General features: G+C 33.7%; 1 non-coding gene across 1 annotated transcript; it reads right to left on the reverse strand.

Annotated features, from left to right (window-relative positions):
* Positions 1 to 638: 638 nt before the first annotated feature.
* On the reverse strand, positions 639 to 745 carry LOC128284626 (small nucleolar RNA R71). Its single transcript, XR_008275049.1, has one exon. It is a non-coding gene; the product is annotated as a small nucleolar RNA R71 (small nucleolar RNA).
* Positions 746 to 22,466: the final 21,721 nt, after the last annotated feature.

A 22,466-nucleotide genomic window follows, 5' to 3' on the forward strand; every position in this document is an offset into this window, starting at 1 on the left:
TTTTGCTTAAATTACTAAATTTTCTTTTATTTACTTTTGGCAGGTTTTTATAGTTTATGACTAGAAGAAACCCGTCAGGACCTTTACTTTTCGATAGTGAGATCGAAAGCACAGCTCGCAGAAACCGAAGAGAAATAAGGCGAAGACTACAATACATAGAGGAAGGGCAAGAGGATGATATTCACACCACAACCGAGGAGATGGCTGAAAATCAGAATAATCCGCTACTTCCTGTGGTTGCTGCAAATCTAGTAGATCAGAATCCTACTCCTTGTACTATGTATGATTATGCTAAACCTACCTTAACAGGAACTGAATCCAGTATAGTTAAGCCTGCTGTTGCTGCAAATAATTTTGAACTGAAACCTAACACTATTCAAATGATACAACAGTTTGTTCAGTTTGATGGTTTGCAGGACGAGGATCCAAACACTCATTTAGCAAATTTTATAGAATTCTGCGAAACCTTTAAGATCAATGGTGTTTCTGACGATGCCATTCGCCTTCGGTTGTTTCCATTCTCATTGAGGAACAAAGCTAAGCAGTGGTTAAACTTGTTACCACGAGGGTCAATCACTACTTGGGAACAAATGACCGAAAAATTTTTGCTTAAATATTTCCCGCCAGCTAAAACGACTAAATTGATGAATGATATCTCTTCTTTTGTGCAGATAGATTTAGAAACTCTTTATGATGCATGAGAGAGATACAAGGATCTATTGAGAAGATGCCCTCACCATGGGTTACCTTTTTGGCTACAAGTTCAAACTTTCCACAACAGTTTGAATCCCTAGATTAGATAGATGATTGATGCAGCTGTCGATGGGACTATTAACAATAAGACACCTGAAGAGGCTTATGTGTTTATAGAAGAGATGTCACTAAATAATTATCGGTGGCAAGTCATGAGGACAAAGCCGACGAAAGCAGCCGACGTTTTTAATGTCGATTCAGTTACTATGCTTTCTAATTAAGTAGAACTTTTGAATAGGAAAATTGATGGTTTATTCAGTTCTTCATAGGTTCATCTAGTAATACAGTGTGATGCAAGTGGAGGTGGAACGACCAATTTAGACTATCCATTCTACGGCCCTAACATGGATAATGAGAAAATGAACTTTATGGGTAATAATCCTCGACCTCAAAATAATCTTTATAGTAACACTTACAATGCAGGTTGGAGGAACCACCCAAATTTCTTATGGGGAGGCCAAGGAAATCAAAGAACACCACCCCCTCCAGGCTTCTAACAACAACCTTACCAGGCAGAGAAAAAGCCGAACCTTGAAGAGATGATGAAAAAATTTATCTCAGTAGCGGAGACTCATTTTTAGAATACTGAAACTGCACTTAAAAATCAACAAGCGTCGATCCAAGAGCTCGAAACTCAAATAGGACAGCTTGCTAAGTTGATTTCTGAATGACCACAAGGTAGCCTACCAAGTAACACTGAAACTAACCCAAGGGAGCAACTTCATGCCATTACTCTGCACAATGATGAAGGGTTAGTTGAAGCTGAACCGAAACTGAGGCAAGTCAATGTGGAAGATAAAGGTAAGGTTGATGTAAGCAATGGTACACAGAAATCGATAAGCAATGAGTATAAACCTTGTGTGCCATACCCCAATGCGATAAGGAAAGACCACACAGACGAACAATTCTGTAAATTCCTTAAATTATTAAAAAAATACATATTAACTTACCGTTTATTGAAGCTCTTTCGCAGATGCCAAACGCAATGAAATTTTTAAAGGAGCTCTTGGCTAATAAACGAAAGTTAGATGATACGTCACACGTGGAATTAAACGCTCAGACATCTTATAAAATAGGCTACCCAACAAACTGAAAGATCCAGAGAGTTTTACTATTCCTTGTTTAATTAGTAGTTTAAATATTAAGAATGCATTGGCTGATCTAGGGGAAAATATTAATGTCATGCCCTATAAAATGTTTAAACAACTAGGTCTTGGGAAACCCAAACAAACTAGGATAATCATTCAATTGGCAGATAAAACAATTAGATTTCCTAGTGGTATTATTGAAGACGTGCTTGTCAAAATTGACAAATTTATATTCCCAGTTGACTTTGTTGTTCTAAATATAAATGAGGATAGTGATGTACCTTTAATTTTAGGAAGGCCCTTTTTAGCAACTGCTAGAACTATCATTGATGTTGGCACAGGTGAATTGATACTTCATGTAGGAAATGACATGATTAAACTTCAAGCTCCTGATTCTACTAAAATATCTAGTAATCGAGATGATTGTTTAAGTTCTGATAATTTGAGTAATATAAGCGACGCCATGATGAGCGTAGGGATGAAACAAAGCAATTTAAGGTCGGGGATAGAGTATTGCTAAATGAAAAGGATCCTCGAATTGCTACTTCAGAGTACAATACAAACGAAATGATTCCCTTCATTATATTGAAAATCTTCCCACATGGCACAGTAGAGGTAAGTCATCCAACCCAAGGTACTTTCAAGGTAAATGGACATCAGCTTAAACTTTATAACGGTGAGGATTTCAAAGATAAAGGAGATGAGCTACGGCTCCATGAAACTGAATAAACATACCTACCAGGTAAAGTCGAGCTTAGACTCTAAATAAGGGCTTTTAGGGAGGCAACCCGAGCACTAACCCTACTAAATAACTTAGTTGTTTTTCCTTTTGCTTTATAATCTGGCTGCAGGTATTTTTGGCACATACGGCCTAGCACACGGGTGTGCTTTAGGCCGTGGGCTCCCCAAGGGCAGGAGACACAGGCGTGGCCCTGGTCGTGCTAAAATAGGACAAATATATTTCCCAAGACAAGATGACACACGGGTTACGATAAATAGCCACAGTCGTGCGACATGGCCTTGTGCACCACACGGTTAAGGGACATGGGCGTGTCCCAGACCGTGGTAAAATTATACCTTAATTTCCAAAAAAGATTAGTAGAGACACGGCCTAGGATAAATCACCACGGCCGTGTGAGGCGGCCGTGGGAGTCATACGGCCTGTCACACGGGCATGCTTGAGGCCGTGTGAGAACTTGCCCAAAAATTAAAACGATAAACGAAGTCAGAATAGAACACAAGCTTAGGCCACAGCCGTGCTTAAAGGCCGTGCGCAATCCTGATTAATTGACACGGGCATGTTGGACTGAACACGGGCGTGGAAGAAACGAAAGGGAGCACCACATGGTCGTGCGATATGACCGTGTGGGTCACACACGGTCATATCGCCTGGCGTGTCTGCAGGCCGTGTGTGATACTGACTTGAAACATCAACCCATAAGCATAAGCCATGAACACGGGCGTGGAGAATATAACACGGGCATGGGAGAAATGAACGAAAGCGTACACAACCGTGCGACGCAGCCGTGCGCACCACACGGACTGGGAACACGGGTGTGTCGAAGGGTCCGTGTGCGAACCTGACTATGATTTCACGAAAAAGACGGGCGTGAGCCATGATTGTGTGGCCCAAAATGGGGCTTACACGATCGTGGCCCCCCTTTTTATTTCCCCCCTAACCCTAATTTCTTCCTATCTCCCTTCACTATTCATCATCTTCTCCCACCAGCCACATTTTTTTTTTCTCCTTTCTTTTCTTTATTTTTCTTTCCTTTCTTTCGTTTCCCTTCTTCTTTCCACTATTTCTCTATTTTCTTCCCCAACTAGCCTTAGTCCTGTTCTCCCCTTTTATTTCCCCTCTCATTTCCTTTCCTCGTCCCCCACTTTCTCTTCCTCAGTTCACGCACTCCCTCTCGTCAACCAATCCACCCCGCGTGGGCACCAAGCCCCGTCAAGCACCACCGTCGTTCATCAGTCGTTTGTCCTTCCTTTTACCCCTATTACCTTTATTTCTTTATTTTATTTCTTGATTTATTCTTGGTTATTCTTTCCACTACTAATGAATTGCATACTTATGATTCTAATTTCTGTTTACTGATTTTTAATTTTACTGATGATAAAGTTTTAATTAGTCTTTTGTGTCTTCATTGATTTCCATTCCTTCCTGCTCTACCCACATGATTAGCATTATCAATAGGTCCTTATCATATTTCATTTGCGTCTCAGGCTCTGCTTATTTGTTCATAATGCTCTCATGCCTATTATTAGTCTAAATCAGTTCCTAGTTATTTTTAAATATTTATCACTATTTCTGGTATTCTCTATTATAACTTGATTTGTCTTTTAGCTCGGCTTTGTTTAGTTTTAGTACTATTTTCTTTTTTTATTTGTTAATATCCCTTTGGCCATTTGATTCATATGCAGTATCACCACTTGGTTTTAACCTGCTTGAGTTTTTTTCCATATTGTTTTACGAACAAGTTATCATTTTGGACTACTCAGATTTTGCTTGCAGATGTGGGGATTGTTATTGATGACCTAATATTTTATTTTCAGATATCATGACAAACCCAAAAGGCAAGAAAGTTGCGGTTCCCGTCTCTAAAAAAAAAAGGAACGACATCCTCCTCTGGCCCCACCACTGAGATACGACATCCATTCTTCCGATTTCCACCAAGGCCCTAGGAGGAATTATTTCAGATTCTACGTGCTCGACCCCTTGGTGTGAGGCGTTGCATCAATTTGGCCACGCTAGAGTAGGCCCACCTAACTGATTCAGTTCGGACACTCCTTGCTACCGCTCTGTGGGACATTTTCTTTGATATCATCGAGCCGACATATTTGGAATTCACCTTGGAAATCGGCTCAAATTTTCAGTTACAGATAGTGATGGCGGAGTACGACGACCCATGAACAATTCAATTCTGCCTTGGCGGTCTAGTACGTCGGTTGAGAGTCCCCGAATTTGGAGTTGCCTTGGGACTCTATACCGACGAGTTTATAGAGGCCGACCATTTTCCCTATCTCCACTGCCACATATATCATTCACCTTCATCATGTTGGGTAGACCTCTAGCCTGCTACAGGCATTTATGATCCTAGCCATTCAAAGGCATCGGCTCTAGCTTTAGCTCTGCGCTATCTTCATGCCATTTTGGCACACACATTAAAGGGGAGGCGAGAGAGTACTGGCATCGTCAACACCCACGACGCATACTTCCTGTGGAGCATGAGGTAATGGCATATTTTTTATCTTGCTTACTTTATCGCCCTTGCCTTTCGCCGCTAGACAGAACGACACCAAAAGGGAGTTATTAGCATCAGCCCATATATGACTCGTCTAGTGCAATATTTTGGGCTCCTGAATACAGTGGCGCAGTCTTCATCGCTCACTCTCATTGGCTAGATGTCCCCACATGGCATCCAAAGTATGCTCCATATGCGAATGATTGAGCGCCGTCGTGGGTTTGACCTTCTTCAGTACCGACTTGTACGAGCTACTGATAAGGATGACGCCGAGGATATTCCTGATGATATCCTTGCATTTCAGGAGGACCCACCTTTACAGCCACCACTGAGTCACCGACCAGTTCATACGTTGCTTCATTGTCTGAAGTTTCTGACCATCTTCATCGCTTTGAGTAATATTGCACTCAATGATTCGACAACATTGAGGCGACACTACAAAAAATTTGCCAACATTTTCACATATCGCCTCCAGCACCACCACCTCACAATCCAGATGTCGACGAGGACTTTTAAGTCCATTTAATTTTTAACTTGTTTTTCTTTTTATTTTCTTTTTATTTTTGCGTTTCTTTTGCACTTTCATTATCATTTTCTTACAAGACTTTTATTAGTATAATTTGAATTTTCTTTTATCTAGTTATTTCATTATTACTAACCATAACAACCCTATACATATAAATCCCTTAAATTTATTGCTGGCATCGCAGTTTCAAAAGGTTCAATCGATGGGTACTGTTAAGGAATAAACAAACAATCCTCCACGACTACCATGTCTTGCTCGACCACGACCGTAGCCATCACGACACCGACCACCACTATAACCTCTTCGCTGGGCACTGTGATTGTGGAACCCAACCTCTACCACCACCTTCACCTCTATCTACATGTCACATACACATCAGTTTCAATGCCTCTAAACCTATTTCCGCTCTTTCAAGGATTACATCCAAATTTAGGGCAGTTTCTCTTCTCTCCCTCTCTCTTCTAATATTATGTTTATATTGCTATTATCTATCTCTGAACATTGAGAACAATGTACATCTTAAGTGTAGGGAGGTTATTTATGTGATTATCAAAAAAATGCCTGAATTTTTATCTTGTTCTCAAATAATTTCCTCATATTACTATTAAAATAAATCTTGATTGACTTATGATTTTTATTGATATGTTTTAAATTAAATCATAGGTAACTGTGCATTGATTGCTTAAACTTTAAGACACTAGAGGATCAAGCATGATAAGTTGACTTTTGAAAATTCAAATTTCTAGGTTGTTTCCCTGAATCGAGATATGATCTTGAAGTTTTGAATTTACAGGATTGACATCAAATACCCATAAATTTCATGAGATTTGAGCCTTTTAGAGTATATATCTTTCTTGCTCACTGATTGTTTTTATGAGTATGTCAACATTGATTTTCTATTTTAGAACTTGCATCAATTATACATATCGAGACCACACTTTTGATTTGATATACTAAAATGATAAAGTCACTTAGGTTTTAACCTATTTACCCCATAAAAAGCCTACCCACATAATTGACCCCTAGTGAACCCATTTGAGCCTTAACTATTATTTCTCGATTTTTTCCCTTAATATTAACCTACAACGTATCCTTTTTTGATTCATTAAGAATTTCTCCATTTTTATTGACTCCCTTTTTATCGAGATTTAATTTGATTAGTTACCTAATTATGTTCGTTCATTCCAGTTGCTGAATTATTTCTTATTATGTATTTTACATTATTGTTCTTATTCTTAAAAAAAATCGTATATTCATTCAAATTACATATTGTTCTAAATAGCTTGGATAAGTTATCATATTGAGAGAAAAAACTCCCTTCATTAGTTTTGGTTAGTGTTGACTCTGACACTCGTTTGTAATTCAGTGATTAGCTTTGTTTTTCTAAGTTTGGTAATTTATTAAATTAATCTCGATATTAACCCTCTTTTTCAGACTTTATCCACACCTGTAACCCAAGCCCCATTACAACCTTGTTAAAGACCTTTTGATTTCTGTATCATCTCATTATAGTGGTGGAGATTTGATTTTCATGCAAGCCTATGGTAATAACTTTTCATGTTTGACTATTGGGTGGTTAATTATTGAACCTTAAACAATTTGAGTGATTTGAGTGAATCATTAGTGAGGATGTCAACCTTGTCAATTTGGAATTAAAGGTGATTACTTAGATAAAGAGGGATACCTATGATTTTATAATTGAAATGCTCAATTTGGATTGTTTGAAACTTTAATGTTCTTATAGTTAATCTCTTAACGTATGATTACTTGTGGATTATTTCGGATATTATTAATGAGAATTATAAGTTAAGAAGGATTTATTTTATTTGTGAGTTGAAGATTTTGCTTGAGGACAAGCAAATGCTTAAGTGTGGGGATATTTGATAAACCATAATATATACATATTTTTACACTATGCTTCGCATATTTATAGATGATTTTTCCTTGGTTTCATTGAATTTGATGCTCCTAATCCTTTAATTTCATGTTTTATATTCAGGAAAGCTTAGGATATCAAGAAGAGCGAGAAATGGGCCAAAACAGACAAAGTGGGCCTAAATCAGTATTTCACACGGTCTAGGCACTTCCACACGGGTGATCCACACGCCCGTGTGTAACACATGGGTAGACCACATGCCCGTGTATCATGGCCATGTCGATATTAATCCAAGTCAGAATTGCACACGGCCTGAACACTTTCACACGAACGTAGCACACGGCGGTGTCCCTATCAAGCCCAAGTCTAGTTCTACTTGGAAAAGCTAATTTTGGGCTATTTTGGGCATTCAAAAGTCTATATAAACACCTTAGAAGAGGATTAGGGGACACGCGGAGAGTTGAAGGTAGGAAATACTCAAGGACAGCCATCAGAATCACCTTAGAGGCAGGATGTACATCAAGACTGAAGAATTCCATCCAATTTCCTAGAAGTTCTTTGGGTTTCTTTATGTTTTGTTGTTTCCCAAACTTTGAGATGTTTTCCCTTATTATTATGAACTAAACTCCTTAAATACCTAAGGGAGATAAAGCCTAAGTCGGATCTTATTATTATTTAAGTTATATGATAAATACTTGTTCTTATTCTTAATTGTGAATTTAACTCTTGCTTTAATATTCCAGGATATTAATTCAGGTTTTTGATGTGCTTATTCAGTGGAGCAAAAGTCCCTGTTTAAGAGTAGATCATTCATAATTAAGCGGAGTTACATGCAATCCTAGAGATAGGATGATATAAATCTGCCGAGTTAGAGTCAAATCTAATAAGGGAATCCATAGATCGAGTTAATGCGACAATAGGGGTTTTAATTAGAAAGAGATTTCAATTAATCAACCTAGAGTCAATTGTTTTTAGTCTCGAGAGAGATATTAACATAAATCAAGGATTTCTACGGGTTAAGTCAAGTGAATAAATCATCTAATTCAAAGGTAATAAGTAAAGTCTAAGTGGATTCTTCCTTGGGTATTATCTTCTCCATTGGTTTTCAAAAAAGTATTTTTCAACTTTAATCTCTGTCACAATCTTAGTTAATTAGATAATTAGTTTTAGATAAAACATTCTCTTAAATTTTAGGTTAGCTAATAAGAAGATATTAATTACTAGTACTTTTAGTCCTCGTGGATACGATATTTCTAGTCTCACCATAACTATACTATTGTTTGATAGGTGCGCTTGCCTTAAGTCAAATTTTTAGTTAGTTTTGTGACCATCAGAGAGGCTCTATAGACACATGATTGGATTTGAACTACGTAACTAATTGCATGTGTTATCCACTTTACTTTTTCAGTTTTAAATTGGTTCTTTAGTTGCAACTTATGTATAGCTTAATCGACAATTTAACACTTACAATTGGTATTAGTGCTAGACACTAGACCAATTTGTTTAAGTCCAAACTATTGATTTGCTAAATCATGGAAAGAAGTTTGATATCTAAACTACCTATGCTCAATGGGTCGAATTCTTCCTCCTAGAAGGACATTTGAGGGCTTTTATAAAGTTCATAGATGAGAAAGCATGGAGAGTGATCCTAACAAGTTGGGAACTTTTAGTGAATAAAGTTGATGTTGTTTATATTCCTAAACTTAAGATCACTTGAACTACTAAAGAGGAAAAAGTTGTTAAATACAACTCCAAGGCCTTAAATGCAATCTTTAATGTCATAGATACCAGAAATTCCAGTGAATCTTTAAGTGTGCCACTGCTCGAGAAGCATGGACCATTCTTGAAATTGTTCATGAATGGTCATGAATGGAAATTTATTATAAAATAGTCAAAAATCTAGATGTTAACATTAGGTTTTAGAATTTGGGAATGTTAGATGAAGAAACACTTTAATTGTTATAGTAAATTATGAGACACTTTTAACTAAGCTTTTGCTTTTGGTGAAGAGTACTTGAATGTAAAGCTTGTGCACAAAATTTTGAGATCCTTCTTAGATTGTTTATCAATCAAAGTAACTACCATATAAGGGGCTAGAACATTAACACGATGAAAATTGCTGAGTTGATTGGGTCTTTGAATGTTTGAAATAAATTTAGAGGAAGCGAAAAGGGGCAAAGTTAAGTCAGAAAAGAATATTACTCTGTAAGTTTGTAACACCCCATAATAGACCCGATCGTGGGGTCAGAGCTAGGGGATGTCATATTTTTTGTAGAAGTAACTACGATTTATAACGATTCAATTTAACCTTGTATGTGCTAACAATTATACATTCATTTATAATATGATAAATGCTCATATTTGGATCTTTCATGAGTTTACAAAAGCTCTTAAGGTGACTCAAGTTGAATAAATACCAAAGGTTGCAAAATATTAAGTTGACGTTGCGACTTTAAGGGTTCCTTGTCGTGACACAACATGTAACAACCCGATTTAGACCCTAGTCGGAATAGTGGTTTCGGGACCATAAATTCGAGTCAGAAAAAATTTTAATATTATTTTTCGTGCTTATAATATGTGAATTGACTTGTGTGAAAGTTTCGTATGAAAATTTTACCGTTTGTGTGCTTAATTTTGAAAAAGGACCTAATCGCGTAAAATGTAAAAGTGGCTATCTATTTGTTAAATGTGCCTATTTGTCATGGATTTTTATTTTTGAGGTCCTTATGTGGTTATTTGACCATATAAAGGTTTATTAATGTTTTAATGTAAGGGCAAAATGGTAAACCAATTAGTAATGTTAATTTAGTTAAAACAAAAGCATGAAATTATGTTATTTTCATTCATCCTAGTTGAATTCAGCAAAGAAAAAGAAATAAAACTTGAGCTAGGGTTCGACCATGCTAAAGTTTGATTAAAGGTTCACTTTTGATCCGTTTTCGATAATTTTTATGTTTTTGGGATCGTTTGTGACAGCCCTATAGTGACCTTAATCGGAAAGTGGTTTTGGGACGACAAAACTGAGTCACAAAAATGATTAGATGTTATATTATGTGCTTATTGTAATTGGAATTTGTATGTGTAAATACCATGTGCCTTGATTTTATCAATTAGGTGTTAATTTATAAGATAGGACTCATGTGATAAGACTTGAAAATGTGATAGGTGAATTTTAAAGTGCCAAATAATGCATGAACTATTGACATGGGGGACTTGCATGTCAAATGGACCATTTTTAATATAGTGGCTGGCTATAACGATGGTTGATAGATAATATATATTTTATTTAAGCATTATAATAAGTAATGGCATTATATTGAAATAAAAAAATTAGTAAAATAAGAAAAGGATGATAAAAATAATGGGAGTTCATCTTTCTTTCTTCATTGCCGAATTAGAGAAAGAAAAAAATAGAAGAAGAGGCCAAGGCATTCGGCTATGGTTGTTTCAATTTAAAGGTATGTTAATGTGATTTTTATGTAATTGTTTATGAAATTAAATTTATAAGTGCATAGTATAGTTAAACCATGGTTTAAATTCATGAATCATTGAACATTTATGCATTCGGCAAGTTGCTAAATTTGTGTTATTTTGATAAGTTTTTGGAAGGTGTTATTTAGATGTTAAAGTAGCTTAAATGATGGTTAAATAAGTTGAATTCATTGTTGAGAGGTATGAATTGAAGTTGCCGTATGTATATATATGCATTTTGGAAAGAAAATTTGTTGTTGTTTGAGTTTTTATATATATGGACATTCGGTCATGGGGGATTTAAGATGAATTTAATTGTTATAGATTGTTTTTAAGGTTTGTTAAATTGTTGTGGTCATTGCTGAATATATGTTTAGTTAAAGAAAATTGTTAAATTGTTTAGTTAATTAGTAGGTTAATGGTGTGTGCATAAATTATTTGAAATACAAACTTTGTATGAGTATTAAAAGTTGTATATGAATTTGGCCTTGGGAGAATTTTTAGTATGAAATGCTTGAATTCTAGATAGGTTATTGCTTATGACCAAATGTGCCAAAGGTTAATGCATGGTCAAATTGATCAATTGTGTTAAGGGAATAGGAATAAATATCTGTTTGATGAGCTATATATATATATATATTCGGCTATATGGTTAAGATATGTACGTGAAAATATGATAAGCCATATGAGTTTTGTGTTTGTGTATGTGAACTAGGTATTTAATGAATATTCGGCTAAGAGGGTTAAAGGTTAAGTCATAGGAATTTTGGTGAGATACATATTCGGTCATTAGGGTTATATGTACTTTGGCTATGTAGGTTATGTATTAAGTAAGCTACTTATTTGATATGTGTATTCAGTCATAAAGGTGTACTTGGTGAAATGTTTAATTAATTGTATTAAATTGTTTAAAGTGATTAAAATGGGTATGACCATTTTGTATTTGAGCTAAAGGTAGCTATATGACCTAGTAAATCTCTTGTCATATTCGGCCATAAGCTAGCATGATGGAATTTTAATAAGTTAAATTTGTTTGAATTAGCTCAAGAGCATAGAGGGGCAAACTCGGATAGGGGAAAAGAGAAAGTAATCGAATAGCAGTTGTAATTGTTCGACGATATCCGAGGTAAGTTTTAAGTAGTCACCTTTAGTATATAATTGATGATGCCTTGATATGTATATATTAGATGAATTGTGACGTTTTGGTTCTACTTGAATTAAGTTGTGTGATAAATAATTTATGTATATGACACATAGTCGAATGGTCACTATGGGTTAAGCTTGAATGGTGAAATGGATATGTGATATTTATGTATGACTTTTGAACCGAAATGTAAATGATGATGTTCATATGGAGCTTGTATCCGAATGTAGCAAATGACTACTAATGTGATATGTTGAATGAGATGTGTTAATATATGATTAAATATGCATGATATTTGATGTGTATCCGGGCTTAAAGGTCCGCAACTTCTTCTTTGGTATTATATCCGGTTAAATCCCATGAGCTTCGTCTTGGTATTATATCCGGTTAAATCCGTGAAGCTTAGTCTTTGGTATTATATTCGAGCTTAAAGTCCCGAGTTTTGTCTTTGGTGGTGGATTCGGGTTTTTAAACCTAGCAGGCTTAACACCGGTGATTCAAGTAAGAATATGAATTCGAAAATTCGAGGTAAACTACTATTGATTATGTATGATACATTATGATAGTCAGGTACGTATTATGTACTCGCATGTGAATTGATTTTTAAGGTGAATTATTAGTATCAAAGAACGATATATGTGTGTGAATGATTACTATATCTACGAATAAGAGCATGACCTTTTCGGTCGATGTCTGTCATTATATGAAAGTATGTGACTTAAATTAATTGTATGAGCTATAAAGTAAAGTAAAGTATGTGCTGAAATTTCTTTGTGCATTCATATATTTATATACATATATATTCAGCCAATAGGCTTTTTAATTGGTGTACTTGTGTATATTCGGCCAAGTGATAACTAATTAGAATATTAGTTTTGTGATACTAAATGCTCGATTTAAATGACAAGTTTTAATTATTTGTATTGCTTAAAACTTACTAAGCTTTTAAAGCTTACTCTGTTCTTTATTTCTCTGTTTTATAGATTGTTGATTTTGGCCACCGACTCCGGGATCGTCAGCAGTTAATCACACTATCGATCTTTTTGGGTACAGTTATATTTTGGAATCGATATGGCATGTATAGGTTAGGCTGATGATAACGATGTTTTGAAATTGTAAATATTCTAGCCATACGAAAATGGCGTATAACTTAAATATCAATATGTATTTCATCTCGATCTCTGTTTATGTTTATTTACAATGTGAATGAGATTATTAAATGTTTAGTTTGGTAATACCTCTTATCCTTAATCCGGCGATTTGATTCGGGTTAGGGGTGTTACATCGTTGCTTTATGATTTACTAAGACCATGTCTGAATTTCTGATTTGGAGTTATGTCATTGATGAAACTATGATTTTTATGAAGTTTGATGATAGTATATGGAAGCTTGATGTTTGGTTAACATGTTTTGTCTTTGAATTTTTGATGAATTTGAGTAATTTGGGCTAAATTGTAAATATGAGATTTTTAGGGACTATAATGTGAAATAAATGAAACATATAGGATTATATGAACACCATGTATATTTGGCTAAGCAAGTGTGTATGGAAATTTAGTCTATTTTGTGATTTTATGAATTAGGGACTAAAATGTCAAAATGTGAAAATGTGAGGGCTAATTTGTAAAATGCCCTAATTATGTGTTTTTGGATTGATTTGAATGAATTTGAGCTTGAATAAGTTAAATTTGAATGTGTTTAGATCAAGAACCAAAGAAAACAGAATTAGATCGAGAAAAGTCGAAAGTCGTTGAATAGTCGACTTTGTTTGTTCAAATCCTTACGATGTAAGTCTATATACAAATAAATGTTTTGTAATAGTTTATTTATGCTTATATGCTATTGAACAATGATGAATGGCTTATTAAATTAAATATAAGATATCCGAGAAAATATCGATAAACTTCCGACGTCTGAAAAGTCCCGTACGAACGATAGGAATAGTTAGGATACATATGTCATGACATAGGATCTGATATGTGTTTTCCTGTAAGACCACATTTGGGACATTGGCATCGGCTTATGATTTACGTGTAAGACCATGTCTGGGACATCGGCATCGTATTTGATTTCATGTAAGACCTTGTATGGGACAGTGGCATCGATATTTGATTACATGTAAGACCACGTCTGGGACGTTGGCATTGTACGAACTTTTCAAGTTATCCACGTATCCTTATGATTCTGAATAGTTCAACTGGCATTTCGAGAAAAGCATGAATATATGAATGTGTAACCGAATCAGGTACGTTTGAAATGTATTCTATATTTGAGAATAAAAGGTAAGTACATGTGCAAGTGATGATATATGATATAAGTATGAAATATGCTATAAGAGTAAATGAATTGGGATTATGTGAATTGTATATGAACTATGTAGTAAGTGATAGTATTCGGTCATAAGTTACATGAATTTTTTGGTTTATAATTATGTTATATGATAAGTTTATTTGTATATGGCTTACTAAGCTTTTAAAAGCTTACTTTGTGTGTCTTTCAATTGTTTTATAGATATCGTAGCTATCGGGAGCTCAGGGGTCATTGAGGATCATCACCACACTATCGAACTTCTTTTTGGTACCGTTTGAGATGTGAATATTAAAATATGGCATGTATAGGCTAGAAGTACTTTGATTATGTTTTGTGATGTATATATTTAGCCATGTGATATGGCTTTGTTTTGGTTGTGATTATGATATGATTTCGATATATGAAATGTGATGTAATATGATCAATATGATGTGTTTATGAATGGCCAAGAGATTTGGTAAGTTTGGTAAGAATGTGGTATAAGATTGAATGAGTATATTAAGGTTATAAACCATTTGATTTGGTATGTTTTTGGTTTAAGGAATGACATGATTTGGTATGTGTTACAAGTATGAAATTGCTGTTAATGAAATGGCATGAATGTTGAATGTTTTGATTGTGAATTGGTTGAAAATTTGGTATAAAATGATGTGGATTTGATGCTTGTAGAGAGGACCCAAAATGGGTGGCAAATTGGCCTTGTAAATGGTCTATTTTTGCCCACACGGGCAGAGACATGAGCGTGTGTCTCAGCCGTATTGCTCGAGGGCCATTCCGAAATGAGCTTGGGCAGACAAGATGGTAGCTCACACGGGCGTGTGCTAAGCCGTGTGGCCAAGTCAGTTTCGACCACGGGCTTGACACACGAGCGTGTGGTCAGTCGTGTGGCTAAGTCAGTAGCCTCCCTAATTTTCACACGACCAGGCACACGAGTGTGTCTAGTGGCTGTGTGGACAAGTTGTATGCCCTGTTTTGCCACGGCCTGTTCACACGGGCTTGTGACCTGTATAACTTTGAAAAATTGTTTAAGTTTCGAAAAATTTTTTATGTGTTCGGTTTAGTCCCGACCCCTTTCTAAAGTAGGTTTAAGGTCTCAATGACCTATATAAGGGACTCTATGATAATGTTTGATTATGATTGTGGATGATGTTTATGAATTATTTGTAAAATGTTCCGATTTATCCGGTAATACCTTTAACCCTAGTCCGGCGACACAGATACGGGTTAGGGTGTTACATAATATACTGACTAGACTTGTCATGATTTTAAGGGTCTGACATCGTAACGTGACCTCTATTTCTAACAAGGTCCAATTTGGTACTTAATCAACCATATCAGCACCTAACCAATTGTTCAATTCAACCATTTAATTAAGAAATACCAGTTCATATACTTAAATTTAACCACAAAACAACACTTAACATGTACATAATTCAATATATCATTCATTATATTGAATTGTATGACAATTTCTACCATTTTGAAGCATTTGAACCTTTGATATCAAGCCAATCCATTTACCATAACATAACATGACATTTCGATTCCAACCATCTCAACACAATATTTTCAATACCAATTGACCATAATAAGCTAAACTTGACTAGGTGAAAAATCAACGCAACTATATTATATAAAAAATTGACTCAAATCCTAGGTACATGCCATGTATTAAACAAAAAGGGACCATACTGACATTGCCAAGTCGAGGATCACGAATTTGATATTGAAATCACCTTCCAGAACTTCAAGTTCCACCTATACCTGCTCACAAGAAATGTGTAAATGATATATTCTCATTGGTATTGCAGAGTTTATGAAAGTGGAACATGGTCATGAGTCATTTGTCCGAGACAAATGATTTAATCATTACTAATATAAGTAATAATCATTTTCTTTTTGAAGATACAATGGTGACCATAAGATAGAAATGGATTGGATTAGGTGAGAAAATTTAACCCAAAGAGATTATGGATATCCTATGAGAGTAACACACATATTGTATTGGTATATAATGTAGAGTTCAACTATGGTACTTTTAGTGGATTGACTCTATAACTAAATAAATTTGTAATTAATAGATTAAAAGTCAGAACTTAATTACAAATTACTTTAGCCGTAATTATATATATCCAATTGATCCATCCACTAGCTCATATATATAACTCTAAATGGATCGCATAATAAGAACTTTGAATGAATGAAGACAAATGATGGATGAGAAATAGATTGCATGGATTACTATATGTAGTAAATGCATTTTCTTAATAAGACAAGCAATAACTTAGGATTAATTTAATTTCTTTGGATTATTATTTAATTGGGTGAATAAATTAAATAATTAAGTCCAAATTAAAATTTAAATTATGTAGTCATCGTAGTTTAATTTCATTAAGATAATTAAACAAATTTGCACATAAATTCTAATACGATAAATTCTTCATAATTTTAACAAAATTAGAATAAAATTGTGTAAATTATTTAATTATAATAAACTAATTAAATTAATTTTTAATTAACAATTAATTTGGAGGAATATTCAATTATTTAGTTAATTAAATATCTAGGCTTAGTTCCTTTATTTAAAACAAAGAGGTAAGCTCAATAAATTGGACTAGTCTTAGATCGACCCAATTGATTTAATAATAAGTAATGATACTACAGTTGCATATTTACGATATATAAATACCGATAGCATGTGAAAGACCATGCGAACCGGTTATACGAGCTCGGAGGCCGATGACAAATCAATGGATTTGATATGGAATTTGAAAGATGAAATGAAATAATGGTTGGTATTGAATTGAAATTGAATGTATTGTTGATAAATAGATGGAAAGTTATGATATGTTACATTGAAATGCTCTAAGTGATTGATTATGGAATTGTATTCATATGTGAATGTGTATAATCTTAGTTTTGATATATGATTTGTAACTATTTTGGTTGGAACTAGTTGTAGCAATGAGTTATGTTGTACAAATAATGTTATTGATGTTTACTTGACTTGAATCATGGAAGTACCACTGAGCGTTATCGCTCAGCGTACGGTTTGTTTATTCCGTGCGCAGGTATAGGTAAATCTCGAGGTTATGAGAAGTGATTCCAACATCCAGAAAGTGACCCTCGACTCAGAAATGTTTGTATAGTCCTTTTTTTGTTTAATATATATGACATGTACCTAGGTTTCGAGTTAGTTTCGTATAGTGTATAGTTATATTAATGTCAAAGCTAATGATGGTTTAAATGATATGGTCAAATGGTATGGCATATGTGATCACCTCCGGACGTATTAACATCTAGATGTGAATACTGTAACCAAATATAAGAGTTAGGCGGCTTCTGCAAGTATACGAGTCAGGTTATAATATAATTTGTTTACAACGAAACACTTGGTAAGTATTCTGAGGGTCATACTCTAGGGATTGCAATTTGGGGAAAATTGCTATTAAGCCAATTACCGAAAATAACTACTAATCTACTCGAGGCACAAATTAGTAGTGTTGATCTGGAAGCAAGATGATAATAATAACCAAATAAATTGAATTAAATCTAAATATATTCCTAAATTTATGTATCGACTTCTTCTATCCCTTGTTTCAACTACGTGAGCTCCTTTAGCTTAGATCCAATTATTTTACCTGAATAATTAATGATGTAGGATTCTAAATAATTGGTTACTAATTAACCTAGCAGGGCTTCTCAGCCTTCTACTAACCTAACTAGTCGGCAAGAACTACTCACCTCTCAATGACACAATTCAGACCGGGGCAGGGTAAGGTTTTCACAGATAGGCAAAATCAATTTTGGGTTAATTCTCACCTATATAACTTCCTAGGGTCGTCAAGCTTAGGGTTTAATTTCTTCCTTCCCTAACCACTAATTTGCTAAGTGATACTTGATAGGCAATACTGATTTCGGGTTAATTCCTACCAACTTCCTTCTTGGGGTCGTCAATCCTAGGGTTTAATTGCACTCAATCAGATCTAACCAATCCAAATTGAAATCTACTTGTCAATCCATTAATTAGATTAGTATAATTGAAACATGTGAAATATGTATAAAGTATTAATTGATTCTAATCTTTACACAAATATTGAATTAAAAATGTTAAAGAAAGAAATATAAAGAATAGAATAAATGAAAGAGATGTTCATGGATTTATCGATAAAAGCGTGGCTTCAGAACAATCTCCACTTACAAAAGTCTCATTTTGGAATAGGATATTAATTCCTATTACAAGAACATAAAATAAACTAAGTAAAAACTAATAACAAAATAAAAACCTCTGAAAAGTCCCCTATAATGTGTTGTTCTGAGCAAGTATTTATAAATTACATGTATTATGATCTAATTAGGTCAAGTAAGAGCGACTAAGCATGTTAATTTAGGTTGTGTAGACGAAAACACCCTTGCTCATTAAATTGGCCTCGTCGCAATTGTGTCACGACATCGAAGGCATTTTGCTTTATTATTGGTGTCTTCAGGGTTGTGTCGTGACACCGTCTAGCCTATGTCACAACATCCTTGTCAGTTTGCTCCTTAGGTATTCTACTTGATGTGTTGCGACATCCCAGCTCCGTGTTGCTACATCGGGAGCAATCCACTATCTTTTTGCCCTCAAATGATGTCCTGCACACTTAATCAACATGTTAGTATTCCTTTAGGCCCAGATTGGCCTAGAAGATCATAAAATACATAAAAATGCTCATTTTATTCACTAGTTCTTGAAAAGGAAAACTAAATAAAAACCATATTAGTTTGCTATAACACCAGTTCATTAAGTGTAGAATTGGGCCTAATTTGTTACAACGAATTGTGGCAGATCAATATGTTTTAAAATTTGGTTGTTTAAAGTTAGAATGATCTTGGTATATATATAAGTGTTAATAGAGTGAATGGCATGAATTCGTAAACGTTTGGAAAATTGCTATAGATAAATGTATTTATGATGATATATAATAGGAATGAACAATTGGGTATCGTATTTTATTGAAAGAGTGAATGGTTGCCTTTTAAGTGGCACAAGTTGGTACCATTTTGGACCCTTTGGAAACAAACGGTCACGTCACGATGTCGAGCCCTTGTCGTCACGGCAAGAAATTGTCAGTAAGTTGTGTCACGATAAGGAACCCCCTATGTCGTGGCATCAACCTGATAATTCACAAACTTTACAGTTTGGTCCTAATTCGACTTTAGGTTAGCTAAAGAGCTTTCGTAAGCTCGTATAAGACTAAAAAATGATTACGTAACATATTATGAATTATTAATATACTTATTTGCATGTATAGATGATTGCATTGTGTTTGAAATTGATCGTAATTGCTTCAACAACGGATGTGACATCTCGTAGCTCAAACCCTGCGACTGGGATGGGTATGGAGTGTTACAGAACTTATAGATGATAGATGCTTCTGTTTGGATGATGAATATTTCTATTTTATTGGTATGGCTATAATAATTTGCTAACTTTTGTTCATAGATGAGGATATTTAAGGAGAGTTTTTATTTGAATATTTAAGGAGAGTTTCAACATTCCTTCATTGATAAGTTTGTTGCAAGGTTTTTGGTCAAAAATGTCAAGGGAGAAATTGGTGCTACAAGTTGTAATAGTTAGTTGCAATTTATTTAGCAATTGTGCTTGTTAAGATTTGTTTATTTTGTTTAGTTTTTTTGAATTTTCTTGTGTGACTATTTTTGTATATATTTTTAAGGGATTTCATGCACCAAATTTTTTGGTTAATTTGAGGAAGAAATCCAATTAAGAAAATATAACTTGAAGTGATTTACTGCGATTGTTTTTCCTTAATTGAGATTGTTTTTCCTTAATTGAGATATGCAATTAAGAAGTTTAATTAAAGAATATTTCTACTTTATCTTATTCCAAGGTAAAATTTCAATGATTAATTCCAGTTGCACTAGCTTGGTTCATAAGTCTACAACTGCTTATATAATGGAGACTTGTTTTTACGTGTTATGAGTGCAAAAAAATAAAGAACACAATATGCTCATTGCTATGAACATTAGTAAGTGAGCTTATTTTGTAATCAAATTGTTGTAATAGTTTGAGCTAAGCTTTCACATGAAAGAATCATAGTGAGAGTGTTCAATTATCATAATTGCATTAAAGTGAGATTATAATGAACATTAGTGAGGTTGAGTTTAAATCATCTCTTCTATTAAAGAAATTATAGTGAATTACTCTCTTAGTAAGACTTGACAAACGTAAGATTAGATCTGAACTACATAGCCAATTGGTTGTGTTCTTCATTTTACTTTGGCTTTTGTCCATGTACAAATTCTCAATTTGGTACCTCAAAAGTTGTCACTTTGGCACATATACTTTAGCTCCATTTATCTCGTTACTCCATCTAATAATTCCGTTAAAAAAATTAAAAATGATAAAAATTCTAAATAAATCATGAAATTCTAAAAGATTTTAAAATATATAAAATTCGAAAAAATATAATTGATATATTTCAAATTATTGTTTTCTTGAAAATATAAAAAAATTAAATTATTTAAAAATGCATGACTGATCCACATTCATCCCATCAAAACAAATTGAAAAATATAAAATTGAGAAAATTATAAAAATATATAATTATTAAAAGAATAATATTTAAAATATATCTAGATAAATGATGATCTAAACGCAGATTAATCATTCTAGACATATTTTTAATAATTTTATATTTTTTATAATTTCAAAAAAAATATAAAAACCTAGTACTTTATTGTTAGAATATTTTAGAAAATCTTCATTTTTTAGATTTTAGTGATACTTTTAGAATTTTCTTGGGAATTGTTTTTGTTATGCATTTTTTTCTATTTTTTATTACAATTGAGATTTTAACTTAAATTAATCAGAATGAAGGTAAACACTCAATTAATAGATCACAACTTAGAATTTAATTTTTTAATATTATTATTAAATTTTTACAATTTTGTCATGTCTTATTATTTAATTGGTTCAGAAAATATAATTCAAAATGAAATAAATGACCAATAATATTCTTGAAAACCAAACTACACTACAAGGATGAAAATAAGTGTCAAATCATTTTTTTTTCAATTTGAAGTTATAGCTTTAATTACAACTCCTCACGTAACAACTTAGTGTTACTCTACACTACATATTGCATGAATTTTGAAATGAATATTGATGGGGACCAATGCAGAAAAGTTAGTATAAATTGGATAAACTCTTATCTTTCTCCACATCAGCCAACCAAATTCACCACGACAAACTACGTGAAACCCAAAAGAAGGAAAATAATAATAAAAAAAGAGAGGCTGTTTTAACATCTGTCATGCTCTTGCTACTAATTTCATCAATAAAGTTGAACTTAAAATGCAAATAATCCATGGAAGGAGGACCTTGCAGGTGAAGAAAAACTGGAATTTTAATGGTGGGATAGGAACCTTTTTTCAGTTAGTTAGCAGCACTTTTGCATGCTAATTAAAAAAATTGCAGATAAAATAAATTTCTTGAACTCGATTCTATTCCAGGTCATTGACATTCTGAATTGACTACAGTGCCAATGTTTTAATATTTGATATCAATAAAGTGTCATTATTCTTGTCTCCCTTGTTGCATTTAAATCATTTTTGTAACATATACTTTATAGTTATTAGTGTTAGCCACAGCCGAAAGGTTTTTCTAATTATATAATATGCTTTAATTTTTTGGAATTTGGTAATTTATTTGGTTTAAATTTAGAATAAGTAGATAAGTAATTTTTTTTATGAATGTCGAATTTTTTATAATTCAACTCAATAAGCATCATTATTCTATATATATTCCTAGTGTACGGACAATCCAGGAAATTTGATTAATTTAGCTATATGATTGATACTTTTCAACATGTTTATGGAACACAGGGCCGTCGGGATCATACAAAATCATGATTTTCTTTTCCTTATCCAAACAAATATCTTAAAGAAGTTCTTTCTTTTTAATTATTATGTTTAACTTTATATTTATGCATTAAACAATTAATGCTATATCCAACTCTCTCTCCCCCACGCCTTATAAATAAGAGATGATGAA

Source organism: Gossypium arboreum, chromosome 11 (genome assembly GCF_025698485.1).
Source record: "Gossypium arboreum isolate Shixiya-1 chromosome 11, ASM2569848v2, whole genome shotgun sequence".
Lineage (NCBI taxonomy): Eukaryota > Viridiplantae > Streptophyta > Magnoliopsida > Malvales > Malvaceae > Gossypium > Gossypium arboreum.